At 38.4% G+C, this 16,674-nt stretch overlaps 1 long non-coding RNA gene across 3 annotated transcripts in view; it reads left to right on the forward strand.

The window, feature by feature from the left end:
- Positions 1 to 10,306, forward strand: part of LOC124236686 (uncharacterized) — a 41,155-nt gene extending 30,849 nt beyond the window's left edge. For all 3 annotated transcript variants that reach the window (XR_006887841.1, XR_006887837.1, XR_006887840.1), the window contains one exon: positions 3,852 to 10,306. This is a non-coding gene — a long non-coding RNA (uncharacterized LOC124236686). The remainder of the gene's footprint in view (positions 1 to 3,851) is intronic.
- The last annotated feature ends 6,368 nt before the right edge of the window (positions 10,307 to 16,674 follow it).

A 16,674-nucleotide genomic window follows, 5' to 3' on the forward strand; every position in this document is an offset into this window, starting at 1 on the left:
GCCTGTTACCTTGGTGGTTTTCAAGAAGGGGAATTTACATTAGATGTGGACTTTAATTTTTAAGTCTAATCTCTGTTAGTTGTTATATTTCTTTGTATCTACTTTTTAATTTGGTCTTTCCATAGTTACCAACAATTGTCAAGAATGAGAACTCTCTATAAATTTTCTTTTCAAATATAGCCAATTTAAAGAATCCATCACTTGACTATTGACAAGTAGGATCTTACATTAATCTCAATAGTGACTCAAATCAATAAGCCTTTATGGCTTAACAAAAGATGTGAGAGGTGTCCCAAGAGAGAGTGCAAAGAATGCAGTCCTCACAAGATCCAGAAAGTTCATTCCCAAAGGATACTCTAAGAAAGCAAAGGCCTTTGTTGCACAGGTGGTAAGGATGGTGTAGTGAAAACAACGTCTTTGGTCTCCCTTGGGAATGTGGGATGCCTCCAGTCACAAATCCACTAATTTGTGGCACCAGGCAGGCACTACTGGAATGAGACTTTTCTAGCAGTAACAAATAATGAAGGTTGATATGACAAAGGCCTCTGATGGACTGGGATGTCGTATGACAAACTCCCTTGAGAGCTGGCACGGCCAGACAAAGAGAGCGCGGCTTGTGACTTTGTGTCTTGGAACTCTAGTTTTTTCTACTGGCCGCCAGATGCACCTCAGTAAGTGCACCTTCCAGATGGCAGAGGCCAGAGAGAATATTCTCACAGGTCATAAAGTCAAGCTCTCAGGTCACAGAACAAGAGACAAGGAAAAGTCTCATCTGGTTTTTCTTATATTCACATTAACAGCTACAGCTAAGCCCTGGATCTCTTGTTGTCAAACAAATACTTAGGAGAGCTGTGCTATGGGGTTGGGGATTGTGTGTTGTTTTATAGAGTACCTCATTGCAAATAAATTTTCTTGAGGTTGGTGAGTAACCTAGTGTCAACAAATGCATTGCTCTGTGACCAACTTATCCTATCATGGGGGCTTCTTGAGGTGGCAAGTGCCCTAATGGCTCTTAAATGTTTGCCCCATGCCCATCAGTTTTGGCTTTCAAGATGTCCCTTAGCAACAGCTTCCACCTCATGTGCATCTTAACCCATGGCAGTTTGTCTAAACAGATGCCAGTCTGGTGAGAACCATGAACTCACCAGGCTGTGTGGCCAGCTCAAACAACAGGTTTATTAAGGCCTAGACCTGCATTCCTACCCTATGGTTTTCCCTCCTTGTGACAAGTGGCACGAAAGACAAAGAAAAGGAAAAGCAGAGACCATCTCTAGGAGAAAATGGATCAATAAAGAAAAGAATACTGTACCAAATTTACCACAGTTGCCAAGCCCGAGAAACTACTTTCCCAAATACGTTCTCCTGCTAATCTAAATTTAGAAAGGAAAAGAAAAAGATGCTAACCACTTTTCCCTTCCACTGGACCCCACAGACAGAGATTTTAGGAGGCTGATGCTGTAAAAGATCTTAGCTTCTGCTGGCTTTTGTCCCACGTCCCAGAATCTCTTCATCTGTGGCAGTCTCAGGAGAAAGCTGTTTTTCCAGCCAGTGATTATCCGGCTGAGTTTGTCAGCTGTTGGGGAAGAAAAATTTCTCCACTACTCTTGTAAATTCTTTTGGCTGGTCTAAGAATTAAGTTGACATGAGACCGATTAACAGGAGAAAATAAAATTTAATTGTGTGTGTACAGGGGCTCCGCAAGACAATGAGGTGAAAATTGAGGTTTATATGCTATTCTGAGTGAAAGAGAAGGGGTTATGGGTCTGGGACTTCAAAAGAGAGGCAGACAGTTTACAAGAAGATGGGAAAAGCAGATATGTGGTAAACAAATGTTTGCCATGCCACGCAGAGACAATGGGGTACAGAGAGAACTTTGGTCTCCAGTCACTGTTGAGCTGCCCCCACCACACCTTGCCCGTATTCTTTGTATTTATCTCTGGTGATAGTTCTCTTCCCAAAACATGCCCTCTACCTAACTTCTTTTAACCGGTTAAGGGGGAGGTAAAAGAAAAGCTTTTCATGCCAAAGAGACATTTTTGGAGTGGCAAATTTTACTCCCCCACACTTTCTTCTTAATAATTTTTTTTTTTTTTAAAGATTTTATTTTTTTCCGTTTTCTCCCCAAAGCCCCCTGGTACATAGTTGTATATTCTTAGTTGTGGGTCCTTCTAGTTGTGGCATGTGGGATGCTGCCTCAGCATGGTTTGATGAGCAGTGCCATGTCCGCGCCCAGGATTCGAACTGCCGAAACACTGGGCCTCCTGCAGCGGAGCGCGCGAACTTAACCACTCGGCCACGGGGGCCAGCCCCTAATTTTTTTTTTTATTCTGTTTTTTTTTTTCTTCTTAAGATTGGCACCTGGGCTAACAACTGTTGCCAATCTTCCATTTTTTTTTTTTTCTGCTTTATTTCCCCAAACCCCCCCTGTACACAAGTGTATATCTTAGTTGCAGGTCCTTCTAGTTGTGGGATACAGGATGCCGCCTCAACATGGCCTGACGAGCGGTGCAGTGTCCGCGCCCAGGATCCGAACCCTGGGCCACTGCAGTGGAGCGCGCGAACTTAACCACCGGGCCATGGAGCCGGCCACCTCTTCTTAATAATTTTATTCATCCTCTTCAATCTTTGAATTTCAATTGGCTTTTCTTGGATGAATTAACTGTTCTTTCTTTCTAAAAAAAATGAATCTAGGGGGCCAGCCCTGTGTCGTAGTGGTTAAGTTCAGTGTGCTCTGATTCTGTGGCTGGGTTAGTGGGTTCATATCCTGGGCGTGGACCTACACTGCTCATCAAGCCATGCTGTGGCAGCAACCCACATTCAAAATAGAGGAAGATCGGCACAGATTTTAGCTCAGCAACAACCTTCCTCAAGCAAAAAGAGGAAGATTGGCAACAGATGTGAGCTCAGGGCCAATTTTCCTCAGTAAAAAAAAAAAAAAAAAAGAGAGAGAATCTAGGTTTTTGCTCTTCTAAACCTCCTGGTACTCCCTCCTCCAATCAATGCAACAAAGACCCTGGAACATGTACCTCCATCCTTAGATGAAAAAGGAAAAAAGAAACATGGAGAATTCTTACTCATGGGGCCTGGCCCTGTGGCTGAGTGGTTAAGTTTGCATGCTCTGTTTCAGCGGCCCAGGGTTTTGCTGGTTTGGATCCTGGGTGTGGACATGGCACTGCTCATTAGGCCATGGTGAGTTGGCATCCCACATGCCACAACTAGAGTGACACACAACTAGAATATACAACTATGCACTGGGGGAATTTGGGGAGAAAAACCATGGGAAAAAAAGAAGATTGGCAACAGTTGTTAGCTCAGGTGCCAATCTTTAAAAATAAATAAATAAATAAATAAATAAATAAATAAATAAATAAATAAATAAAGGTAAGCTTAAACACAAAGAATACTTACAAATATGCTTGTTCTTGTCATACCTATTTACATTGAGCAAACTCTCAAGTATACAACAAATTTTTATTTAGTCCCTCCTCTTGTCTAAGGAAATGGTGCTAACCATTCATCAAAGTATCTAAGGAAGGCAGCATCTATTCTGGTTCTGATCCTTTTCTGAATGTTCCATGTGTCTTCTGTCCCCCTCTGTCTTTGCAAGAATGTCTATTTCCTGCTTCAGGGCCCATATTATTAAACCTTAATAATTCTTATTCTATAGTTATACATTTATTTAAGAAATCAAACTTCAGTTATTGAGTTGTCTTTATTATTCCATACTCTTAGAAAATTTTGCTTCCCTTCAATATGATCTGCAAAATATTACATAATATTTATTATCTTGGAAAATAGTTGTGTGATTTTGTAACTCCATTTTTCTAACCCAAACTCTCTATGTTTTTTAGGAGGAGGAGGGCCCTGCTGTGGTGAGAATCCTCAACATTGAGTGCCATAAAGAATGTTAGCAGGAAGTGACAATTCCTACTGGGAGTACAAGCTGGAAACCGATCCTCACTTCACAGTGTCACATCCTTTCCATGGGTCACCATTAAGTGTTAGTTAGGGTTATTACTATTTGATCTTGTAGGGGAGGAAAAATAATTTTTCCTTTACCTTTCTAGCTTCTTGATTGAGATGCCCCCTGTAATAAAAGCCAGATTAACAGGAGAAAAACAAACAGAAGTTTAATAGCATGTATACTTTCTGTATACATGGGAGTACCCAGAAACACTGAGTAACTCCAAAAAAATGGCCCAAGTCACCACTTTAAATACCATCTCCCACTAAAGGCAAAAGGAGATGTTGTGGGGAGAGAAGCCAGTTATGGGGTTTACCAAGCAGAGCGCAGTGACTGAGGGCATGGCTGCAGTGCAGATTTAAGTCTCTGCCTTCTCCGTTGATAAGACTTTGTGGAGATTTAGTCATCCCCCTCTTCCTAGTATGGCAAGGGAGACATCCTTACAAATGGAGATTTCCCTTAGAAATGTAAATTTATCTTACAAAAGAGTAACTTCTATTTGGTTTTCAGAGCTTCTCCTATATCTGCTGTTTCTTAAAAATAATCAGCATAAATTAATCCTTATGCCAAAGAAGCACGTTTGGGAGAGAGATGTTTTGCTCCCTTCCAATCTGTTCATGCCCAACACTACATGGGCTGTACTACTGCAAATTCCATGTATGTTTATTCCCCAGAAATTGTATCACTTTACTGACAGCAGATAAAAGCATTATTACGTTAACTCACAAAAGTGGGTTCTCCTACCCAATGTGCATAAGAAGTCAATTATTACAGCATCAGATTTTGAGAAAAGGCTTTATTAGGAGATCCAACTGCAAGGAGCCAGGAGGCACATGCTTTCAGATCTGTGTCCCCAATTCAGGATTTGGGGCAAAATTTAAGAGGTTAGGGAGAACAGGCTGGTACACGAAAACGCTGGTGAGAGAGCTTTAAACATTTATGGTAAGGTTTTAAGCATTTATGGTAAGTTGTGGAAGGGGCTTTAATACCAGATATTCCTAGACAACAGACCCCTCCCCTCTGATGAGAGGCTGATTTTCAAGTTCAGGTCACCTTCCAGTCCTTTGGTTCTGTTGTGAGAGGAGTCTTTGGATCTGAGGTCATTCCAGGTCAAGATTTTCTCTTCTGCATGCTCTGGCTACTTGCAAATTTTGGGCTTGCCTTCCCCCCATCTCCCAACCCTTAAACCTTCTGTTGATAAGATGAGGTCAGTTTGAACTGGTCCTAGAGAGCCCTTGGTTACGATTATCCTTTGACAGTATTTCTTATCTTATAAAAATATATTTGAGGCTGACTATTGAGAAACAGTGACTATTCCTTCAATATCACATTTCTCCTCATTAGCAAGAGCTTGGATTAAAGCTACAATGTGAAGAAGTTCTTGTATTTTATTACAAAGAACAAAGTGACTGAGATTGAGGGAAAGTAATGGGAAGGGAGAGAATTATAGAGAGAACTGAAGGGTATGTGACCCTCAGCTCTCAACTTAAGATGTTTTATTCCTCTTTCAGGCAGCTGGCATAATGAGGGAAAGAGGTTGTAAACAAGGGCGGGAGAATGGGACTGAAACTGACTTGTATCTCAAAGACACATCGAGCTATTTGAGTGGATATTTTAGTTATTATCCTTTGTTTTATCAGAACATTAGAAGATTTCTCACTTTGAATAAGCCAAAGCTTATCGTCCTAATTCTCTCTGAACATTTTTGATTTTGAAAATTTCTACTGCCAATAGCCAGATCCAAAGTGTTGCATATTGGAGCAGCGATATGGGTCACCATTGTTGCCCAGGAGGGAGAACTTCCATATGATTATGTACATCTCATCATCAAATTCAACATAGGGGATTCCCTGAAAATGCAATCAGGGACAATCCACGGGAACTTCAACTGTACTAGTAATATTTTAGTTCCTAAAAGGAATGGTGGACATATAGGTATTTATTAGATTATTTTTACACAGCTTTGAATTTCTAAAATATTTTACAATAACAATTTTTAAACTACTCAATTAAAGAAGAAGAAAAGCTTATATACTTCTTCATAATTATTTACCTGTCAATACAGAGGATGTCTTATTAGCTCTACACCCACTTGTAGATGATAATTAGCACAACACTATGATAGTTCTTGCAAAGACTTCATGCAAGCTCTAGTATTCATTTACTTAATAGGAAAAAGATATTATATGATCAAGAAGACGCGTTATTATGGAAGGATTTTATTTTTAATATACTACTTTTTTCTCCTTTCAAATATTGTTCCCCTGCTCTTAGTCTGGATGTGGTATGATAAGCCCATATGGCATTTTGAGAATTTAGAGCTTATACAAAAGATTTGAAAGAAGTGAGATTTCAATAGGGGGCTTCTTCTCGAGTCATGGTTCCCAACTGGGGTGATTTTTCCCTCCCAGGGGACACTTGGCAAATTCTAGAGACCTTTTTGGTTGTCATGATTTGGGAAAGAGAGGGTTGATGGCATCTGTTGGGCAGAGGCCAAGGATGCTGTTAAATATCCTACAATGCGTAAGACAGTTTCTCACGATAACGAATTATCTGGTCCAAAACGTGAATGGTGCTGAGGTTGAGAAAATCTATCTCTTTTCTAGAGACAAGAAAAGTTTTCCCTGGTATGAAGGTGATGTGGATTGAAGGGGGCACGGGCATCATGGCAGTGTAGATACTGGTGGGTTCCAGAGAAAGGGACTCTGTGCTTTCTCTCTCCTAGAAGGGTGTTAGAGAAGAGGTAAAATCCAAAATGGATTTACGGGATCTGATAAAAAGCAGTTTACTAGAGGAGTCTGGACAGCGGAGGCCTCACATGGCCTCACAGAGTGTGGAAATATGCCTTGGCAATGGCATAGAAGAAATGTAATGATTCAGCTCCTCTTAATCCTGCCCCAGAAGTTGTGGAGAAAGCCATATACCTAGAGAATTCAAGCAGATTAGAAATGTGTACCTTAACTGTGATTGCCAGGTAGACAAATGACAGTGATGTCTGGAGGGGTACCCCTACAATCTCAGTTCTGAATCTACCTCCTAACTCAGAAATAATCCTTAGAAAAGGAAACAACCAACTATCAAATGAGATTGTGTGTCCGCCACCCAGGTAGAATAGGATTAGGAAGAAGAATTGAGCTGAACTACAGAAAAATAAAAGAGAGAGAGATGTCTTGCGTACCTGTTATTATGGACCGAAATTTTTATCCATTTCACCATAAATTGTATTACTGAATTGATATTTTAATTGAAAATTAAACCAATACTAATAAAGGATGTGCATTCCTTCAAACATTGCCCGCACTCCTTCAGCTGCTCCACAGACCCCAGATCTTACCATTCTCTGCCTATGTGTAGAGGTGTGCACCTCTCAGCTCATAAGGAGTGGGAGTGAGGTTCTGCAGCTACTAGCAGTTCTGTTTTCATGTGGAGTACTTCTTTGGAAAATTCTATTTTCCTTGAGTCTTATATTGCCTGATTGCATCTAACCATAGTGCAAGAGGGTTCTGTGTTTACAAAATCCACGCTGAACTCACACAAGTCTAGACAGGAGATCTGATTATCTCCAGGCTAAGGTTAAGACCATGTTTTTAAAATCCCAGGAAGCCATAGGTCATCCTTGACTTCAGGAAGCCCAAGTTTACCCTTCAAGTTCTTGATGAATATTGTTCCAAAAGAAGTCTTTGCAGAATATATGACTTCTCTTTAAGCTTCTGTCTGGCTAAGACTCTATACCATCTTTTTCTTCGCAGAGTAGATGTAGGCATCTCCCCTTTTACAGTAGTCAATAACCTATCTCTGTCTTACCTCTCAGTATTTTATTTTTTCCTTCTTTTTATTTAGTAGTATTTGGACATTGATCTTTAGACTGCCAAGAAACTGGTGTTTATATTTAAGATGATACTGTCTTTATATACTTAGATCCTTACCAACCAACTTGACTTGTCTCCAGCCATCTCCTAAAAATCATAATCCTTTGCTGAAAGGTGTGGGACTATCTAAATTCCATTCCAGTTCTGCAAAAAGAATGAGAGAGAAACATTAACAATTCTTGCAAATAGCAATCAAAATTGTTCTCTAAAAAAGGTTATGTGCTTATTTCAAAAGAGATGTTTATTGGCAACCATTAGCATAGGTAGTTGCATTTTTAAATGAGGGTCAATTTGTATTACTGAAGAGTAAAAGTCTAAAGGAAGTTAGAGCTTTTCTAACTACCCCATATCCCTGTTGGAATATAAAAACACACTCCTAAACAATCATAGCATTTCCATAAGCCGATAAAATGACGACTCAGAAGGTTAGACACCCCAGGCCGCAAACCATTTAATATAGGAATGTTTTAAGTTTATGTCAAAGTCCTATTTTTTAAATACTTATGTAATCAGAAAATAAATATATTGTACATAAGTCATTTAATCCCTGACTCTTACCTGAAATGTCTCAAGGCAATTCACCGATTTCAAGAAATGTTCCGAAGGAAATTTTGAGGGTTCAAACAGACTTATTATAATGACTTTAAAGATTTTTGGCATTTGTTTTCTTTGACGTTCTACTGCAGAAAAGAATTTTACATAAGGACTTTTTGCAATAATGCAGTCTATTACATTGCTTGCGGTTCACTGATATGCAAATTCCAGTGTGTCTGACTTCAGCCATGTTTGTGGCCACTTTACCAGACTCTTCATACTGTGGCCTGGTCACTGGTTACTTCTATTGTCTAATAGCTGGTTCAAATTTCTACACGTTTGATTCAATTAATTATAGGGACTAGGCCTTGAGCAAAACCAGATGAAAGGAATGGATTATGTTGTGGTTGATTCTGTGGGCTCATGAAAACAACAGAAATTGATGAAAATGCTGAATTGACAGCAGCGATTCAAAAGTAGCAATATCATCCATAACACTCAAGAAAAAAATCTCTGTTGTTACTCAATACAAACTGATGAATGGATCTTAATAATTACTATAAAACTCTCATCTCCAAGTGTGAAAATATGTATTGTGAATGAAGAAGATACAATTGGCCCCTTCTTTTATAGCCACTGAAATCTTAAATGAAATGAATTTCTGCATTGAGTGCAGTACTCATTTCTATCCGCCGAAGCAGATAGATTCTCTTTAGAATATATTTATTGTATATTTTCTATAAGGCAGACAAACCAGGGAATACAAAGATCTGGTTTTTCTCATTGACGAGTTCACAGTCTAGAGAGAGAGAGAATTGTATAGTACACGTGTTAATAGAGTTACAAGGAGTTCCAAAGTTACTCCAAACCACATTTCATACTTAGTAGCATTGCTATCTATCAGAGAAAATTAATATTGTATAAATTAATATAGGGTAAATTAATGATCTTATCAAACTCTTAAGGCTGTCATGAGGATTAACTGCATTGTTACAGGTGAAGTGCTCCAAATATTGCTTGGCATATTAAATGTTGGCAATTATTAGCACTTGTTATCATTATGGAAACTCTACAGTTCCCTTTGTCCTCTAGGTCCTGTACAGTAGCAGCCACCCCTTAATGGATGCCTACTACATACAACTTATTTTACTCTAAGCAATATTTTGTTAATCTTTTCAGTAACTTCCTGAACTAACTACCATTGATTCTGATTTATAAATGAGAAATTTAACATTCAGAAATTCAGTAATTTGCCCAACGTCAGCTCTAGTAAATCCAGAGCTAATACTCAGTCTCTGCTTGTCTACTCAACCGCACAGCCTCGTGGAGAGAGATCATTGTGGAGAACTGGGATTGAACTGCTGAGCTCTCCAGCAGTTCTATTCTCTGAGGGATTAGTTCCTTCAATCCACCCATTGGTTCCTTTTGGATCAAAGACAGACACTGAGACAAAGACCTACTATAACTTGTAGGGCACTAGAAAAACACACAGAATCAATTCAAGGCATTTTTCTGACATTTCCTCCCTTTCTACAGCTGGCCTGTAGAGAAGATGGAGTTTGTGGCCCTCAGTGAGTGAAAAAAATGTATTTGAGCATTATACTTCCCACATTCAATGGTGTCTAGAAAAATCTATATTTCTAGGTGTATCATATCACATTTATAAAACATTATTAATAATCTCAATTCATTCCAAAGCGTTGAGTAGTCAGGAGAAAATTGGACAAATGTGATCCGTGAGGAACAGGGATGAATGAAGCTTTGCTTGCGCGGGACTCTGACTGGCCTACGCTTCGTCAGTTGCCTCCCTAGATCTTTCTCTTTACCTTAAGGACACTAAGTGTAATTAAATTGGATTTTTAAAAATACTCATTTGCCGGGGCTGGCCCCGTGGCCGAGTGGTCAAGTTCGCGCGCTATGCTGCAGGCGGCCCAGTGTTTCGGCGGTTCGAATCCTGGGCGCGGACATGGCACCGCTCATCAAACCATGCTGAGGCAGCATCCCACATGCCACAACTAGAAGGACCCACAATGAAGAATATACAACTATGTACCGGGGGGCTTTGGGGAGAAAAAGGAAAAAAATAAAATCTTTAAAAAAAAAAAATACTCATTTGCCTTATTGAATAGAGAGCTTCGTTTATTTATTTTCATTGTTTTAAAACTTAAATATGTATTATGTATATGGGTGTGCACACACACATATTCTCTTTTTTTAGGGTAATGAGTAGGCAAAATTTGTCAAATGGTTGACTATGTGCCAGAACTGTTCTACACACTTTATATTATTTCATTTAATCTTTAAAGCAGCTCTATGAGATAGGTGTTATTACTATCCTATTTTCCCAGATGAGGAAATTGAGGCCCCAAGAACTTCAAGTAAAATGCCTAAGATCACAAGGATAGTAAAATATGAAGATGGTAAAACTAGGAAAAATGAGAAGCCAGAGAGCCAAATGCAGATCTTGAGTTTTTATTTATGTTAGATTGCTTCCCATGTTCTTTAGAAAATTTCAAAAATAATTGAGAAATAAATGTTACCCATAATTGCATTGCTAAGAAATGACCATTGTCTGTATTTTTAAAGTTTTGTGCACATATAGAATATAATGCCAGTGCAAAGTTTTCATATTTTTCATTTGATATATTGCAATGCACAATATTAGGTATTTTAAATTGCTTGAATATTAGCACTTCATTTTCTATGGTGTGTCATCATTAATTAACTATTTCCCTGTTTTTAAGAGTTTACATTGCTCTCATCTTTTACCATAAAATTATTACATTGATATCTTTGTGTTTAAAGTTTATTATGCAATTATTAAGTTATCTTTGGGGATATATATTTAGAAGTGTAAAAGATATGATTTTGTTTTAAAGCCCCAGGTTTTTTTGAATGAAAATTCATTTAGAACATTCCATGATACTCTCTGTCTATTCTCTCTGCCTGTCAAACCCTCAGTTACTCCTCTGTAGTGGTTTCTACCCCTGAAGAATTCTGAATTTCCAATTGCTTAGAGAACAAGTTAATTTCCAAATGGAGGCCAGCTGTTTATTTCGGCTGGTATTAGTTTAACAAGTTAAAGTAGTATTTGCAATTCTCGCAGTGTTTTCTCCCAAGTCAACCGTTTCACTCCTCAAATGCAGGCTTTGGCTTCTTTAGTGCTTTCTGGATGCAGAGTTCTGTCTGTGCTGCCACTTACCCCAGAAAGTCTGGCTCTTCTTAGATACTTTCTAGTCTCTCTCCTCTAGGCTTTCACATTCTCTCTGCCTCACAATATTATTCAAATATAGTTTCTATCTTCTGGTTCAAGCTATAACTATTGCTTTCCTAGCTTCTCTGGTGTCTAAAGGCTTTTATTTTATCTTACTGGTCTTGGCAAACAGAGCTTGAATTGGAGGACAGCTGCTTGTTCTCCCAATTGCGCTGGTTTTCCCCAGGTGCTGGGCTCTGCGGTCAGGCTTTGACTTGGAATTGTTTGTAACATATCGTGTCTGGGCAGGAGGGAAAGGGAAAATCTTCCACCCCACAAAAATCTCTCACAAGCATGACCTGGAGATAAGTAAGACTGTGATTGTTCTCAAAACCCTAACTCAACACCGCAACTTAACAAATTCATTGTGAAAAGATAAGCTCCACTTCTCAGTTGCACACACAGTGCTAAATCCACATTGCAAACCAAAAAGACAGGTTAAAACTAGTTGGTTAGCTGGCAAACAAATCTCAACTATTTTTTTGACTTTTTTTCCTTTTTTAAAAAAATTATTTTATTGAGGTCGTATTGGCTTAAACATTGTGTAAATTTCAGTTGTACATTATTATATTTCAGTTTCCCTATAGACTGCATCGTGTTCATCACCAATATTCCGGTTTTCATCCATCACCATACGTACATGCCCCTTTACCCCTTTTGCTCTTCCCTCATCCTCTTCTCCTCTGGTAACCACTAATCTCTTCTCTTTAACTATGTGTTTGTTCGTTTATCTTTCACATATGAGTGAAATCATACCATATTTATCTTTCTCTGTCTGACTTATTTCACTTAGCATGACATCCTTAAGGTCCATCTATGTTGTTGCAAATGGCACAATTTTGTGGTTTTTTTATGACTAAGTAGTATTCCATTGCATAGATATACTGTGTACTCTTTATCCATTCATCTGTTGATGGGCACTTGGGTTGCTTCCATGTCTTGGCTATTGTGAATAATGCTGCAATGAACATAGGGGTGCATAAATCTTTTTGAATTATTGATTTCATGTTCTTTGGATAAATACCCAGTAGTGGAATAGTTGGATCAATGGTATTTCTATTTTTAATTTTTTGAGAAATCTCCATACTGTTTTCTATAGTGACTGCACCAATTTGCATTCCCATCAGCAGTGTATGAGGGTTCCCTTTTCTCCACATCCTTTCCAACATTTGTTGTTTCTTGTCTTATTAATTACAGCCATTCTGACAGGTGTGAGGTGATTTCTCATTGTAGTTTTGATTTGCATTTCCCTAATAATTAGTGATGTTGAACATCTTTTCATGTGTCTGTTGGTCCTCTGTATATATATTTTTTGGAAAAATGTCTGTTCATATCCTCTGCCCTTTTTTGATTGGGTTGTCCATTTTTGTTGTTGATTATATGAGTTCTTTATACATTTTGGAAATTAACCCTTTGTTAGATATATGATTTGCAAATATTTTCTCCCAGTTGGTGGGTTGTTTCTTTGTTTTGTTGATGGTTTCAACTTTTTAATGAAAGGGCCAGGAAGAGATCAGTGGGTTGCAAGATGATGACTATGGGAGCCTACAGAAGACTGTTAAAGACCATCTGTATTGTCCATGACAACATCCTATTTAGATGAGATATTGGTACCGGTAGAAATAGAAATAGGGATCAGAGGGAGTAAAATGCTGTGTATCAAGCTCAGGACTAGGAGATGGGAATCAGAAAACCTGGGATCTAACCACAGCCTTGACAATGACTTTACATATTTGGACAAGTTACTTTAACTTTTGCTTTTCAATAGCAAGTGCTAACTATGGGGGAAGTTCCATTACAATAGCAAGTGCTAACAATGAAGAGAATTACAAAACAGTCAATGAAGGTCAAGTTCTTCTCCAGAAGAGGTGGGGATAGAAGTAAGTCACTATTCTGCTTGCAGCCCATGTCAACTTTTAAGTGTGTGTGTGCTTTAATAGTAATATTCACAACATTTTTTGAAATAATGGAAAAATATTTGCTATATTCTAGCATATAAACAGTTGAAATCATTCTAAAATCTTGGCCAACTGGTGGAGGCATTAACGGAAATCAAGGCCTTATAAAAATATTACTTTGTGACATTGCATCTCTTAGATCATTCATTTCCCAAAAGAAAAAGATGCCGACTCGTTCTGTCTCAATCTGTCAACCACATGTTGACAGATCTTTGGAACCATGGAAAAGGAATAGTCTTTTTCAAAAAGCTTTTTAACATTTATCTCTAATCGTTAGTGAAACTTCTTAGCAAACAAAATATCCTGATGGGGCACAAGTGTCAGGGAACACAGTAGAGAGGTGATGGGGTATTCCAAGGACAGACAGCCAAGAGGTTGGAAGACTTGAGAATTCACCGAAACAAATATGGCTTGATGGTCTATAACCAAAAATTTGAACTTAGGTAAGAAAAACTAGAATATAAAACAGAATAAATTTTGAAATATATTTTAATTTAAAGCCAAACAGATGAAGTAAAATATATTATAAACACCGTTTTGTAATGAGAAATTGTAGACAAGTTCCTTGGAAACTGATGTATTATACGGACAACCAAAGTAGCCTGTTATTATGGATAGAAGGAATCCTGTCTTTCCAGCAGGATAATTGATTGTTATTTTAACATGAAAGAGAAAAATAGACCTATACTAACAGATCTTCAAGGATCTAATAAATCAGCACAAGGAAAAATATGCTGAAAAGGAAGATGACATCTTTTTGCTCGACAGAAAAATGAGGTCATAAACTATTTGGCTACAGCTCCAGTTTTGCATTTTGTGTCATCAGTTTCCAATTCATAAGTGGATAGTATTCTAAAATTTTTAACCCAAATTGGTTTGTTAGCACTTGAAATGTTTTTCCTCTAGAAATAATGTTCTGAATGGTGGATTACTTCACAGAATAACAGTTGTCCTGACACACTTCCAGCGCACAGACACATACACACACACAAACACACATACACAAATCCATATTCTTTCTAATCCCAATTGTGAGGCAACATGTGGTAGCACAAGTTTTGGTGATAGAACATGGTAATAACCCACAAGCAACTGTTATGAGCTAAATTAGTGGCCTTAGCAAATTTGCTCAATTTCTATTAACTTCATTTTACTCGTTTGAAAATGGAAATAATAGTAACTTTCTCATAGGGTGGTTGATTGCAAGCGTTAAGTAAGGCAAGATTAGCAAAAGTTCTTTTTACATTGCAATATCTTATAACGTGTTAGTTATCAATGTACTTAAGTACTTTGTGGTTCAGCTACTCTTTGGATTAAAGGGAAATAAAGCGCTATTTATAATGTCTGTATAGAGGAAAGTGCATTGTGTGGCAAGACGGGGCTGCAGTAGACCAAGAAGTATAATGCTCCCAGCTGTGGTGCTTCCAGCATCCATCTAGCCAACAAAAATCTCTCCATTTCCTTGCCGTAGTGGTTGCAGTTTCTCAGAAAGCAATACATGTCTATTCTCACTCGTCTGGTGGGCCCACAGCCTGTGTTACCATGTTATCCTCCTTATTTTCATAACTTCCTTGACTCTATTCTCTGGTTGTTTCATGCATATGAGATTTGTTTCTTCTGTTAGATTCTAAACTGTTAGGAGGCAAAACCCATAGTTTGCATCTGTAGACTCAGAGCCCAGCACAAGTCTAGGCACAAAATTGGTCCTTAATGAATGCTAAGTAGAGGATAAGAGAGCACTTTCCAGGTAAAGAGGATTCTATCAAAGAGCTAAAAGGTGAAAATGGCCTTGCTGTCTCTAAGGGGTATTATCTAGATTATAATGACCACATTGAGTAAGAAGGAAAAGGCTGTAAGATCCAAACCGCAAGGAGGAGTGGTGGTAACTAGATAACAGATCTACGAGCAATAGCCAAGCCTGAAGTTACTTGAGAAGCAAGTCACTAGATAAAAATTTTTAATGAGTAGTTTCTCAAGAAACAAGTACCATATATCATAAGTTTAGGACAATAAAATTATTTTAAATGGGAAAAGAAGATGAAATCTAGTAGGAAAGTCATTTTCAGAAGAGTAATTTAGTAATATTCTGGACTGAATAAATCTAAGGAATTAGATTGTTCAGGCTGTAAGTAGATGTCTAACTCATCTTACTTGGCATCTGTACCACTCGCAATAGAGAGAGAATACCTCTGCTTTCCTTATTTGAGCTGTGTTGACTCAGCTAAAAACTTAAATCACAATTACAATAGTTAACATTTTGAACTGTGTGCCAGGGCTATTTCACATGCTTTGTATGGGTTATAATATTTGATCGTTGCATTAATGTAATGACTTAGAAACTATTGAGGAAATGTAGCTCAGAATTTTAAATAACTGGCCCAAGGCCACACTGCTCACAAGTGGTGGAGCCAGGGTTTGAACTCAACAACCATTATTCCTAAATCAGCTTTCTTAACCACTATACCGCAGCACCTCCGAAATATGAAGAAAGCTTATCACTTAGATGGTCTAGTTCTGTGCATTTTGATGTGAAAACAAAAATCACCACTTTCTAAATTAATGTATATACTGTTTCCTGCCCCAGATCCATTGTTAATTGTCCTTTGTCCTTTTAACCTGTAACAGCCCTGTCTGTTGGCCCCTCCTTCTTTCCTTATTTTCCATGCTTTATCCAGTTGAATGTGTTGCACAATGGCTCCCCTGCCCATTGGCGGTCTGTGGTTAATTTTGGTTAGGCATTAGTGGGAGTGAGACAGTAAGAGGTCTGGCAAGTGAAGGGGTTAGGTCCTTCTCTAAAACCCATAACTTATGATCCAAACCAGTGCCTAATCTTCTTGCCTGGCTTCTCACCAAGATTGTCTTTGAGGCTAGACAGACCCAGGCTGAAGTCAGGGTATGTGACTGCATCTTTCAGAGCAGATGTGAGAGGGAGCTTGAAAAAGATGGTGGGTTGATTTCTATTGCATGCTCACTGTGCGCCAGTTTAGCTACTTGATGTAAATTATTCCATATGATCTTCACAACAACTTTTTGAGGTGGGAAGTGTTCTAATCATCTCAGGAGGAAACTGGGTCCTAGTTTTAGAAAAATGCCCAC

This window comes from Equus quagga, chromosome 3, assembly GCF_021613505.1.
Source record: "Equus quagga isolate Etosha38 chromosome 3, UCLA_HA_Equagga_1.0, whole genome shotgun sequence".
Lineage (NCBI taxonomy): Eukaryota > Metazoa > Chordata > Mammalia > Perissodactyla > Equidae > Equus > Equus quagga.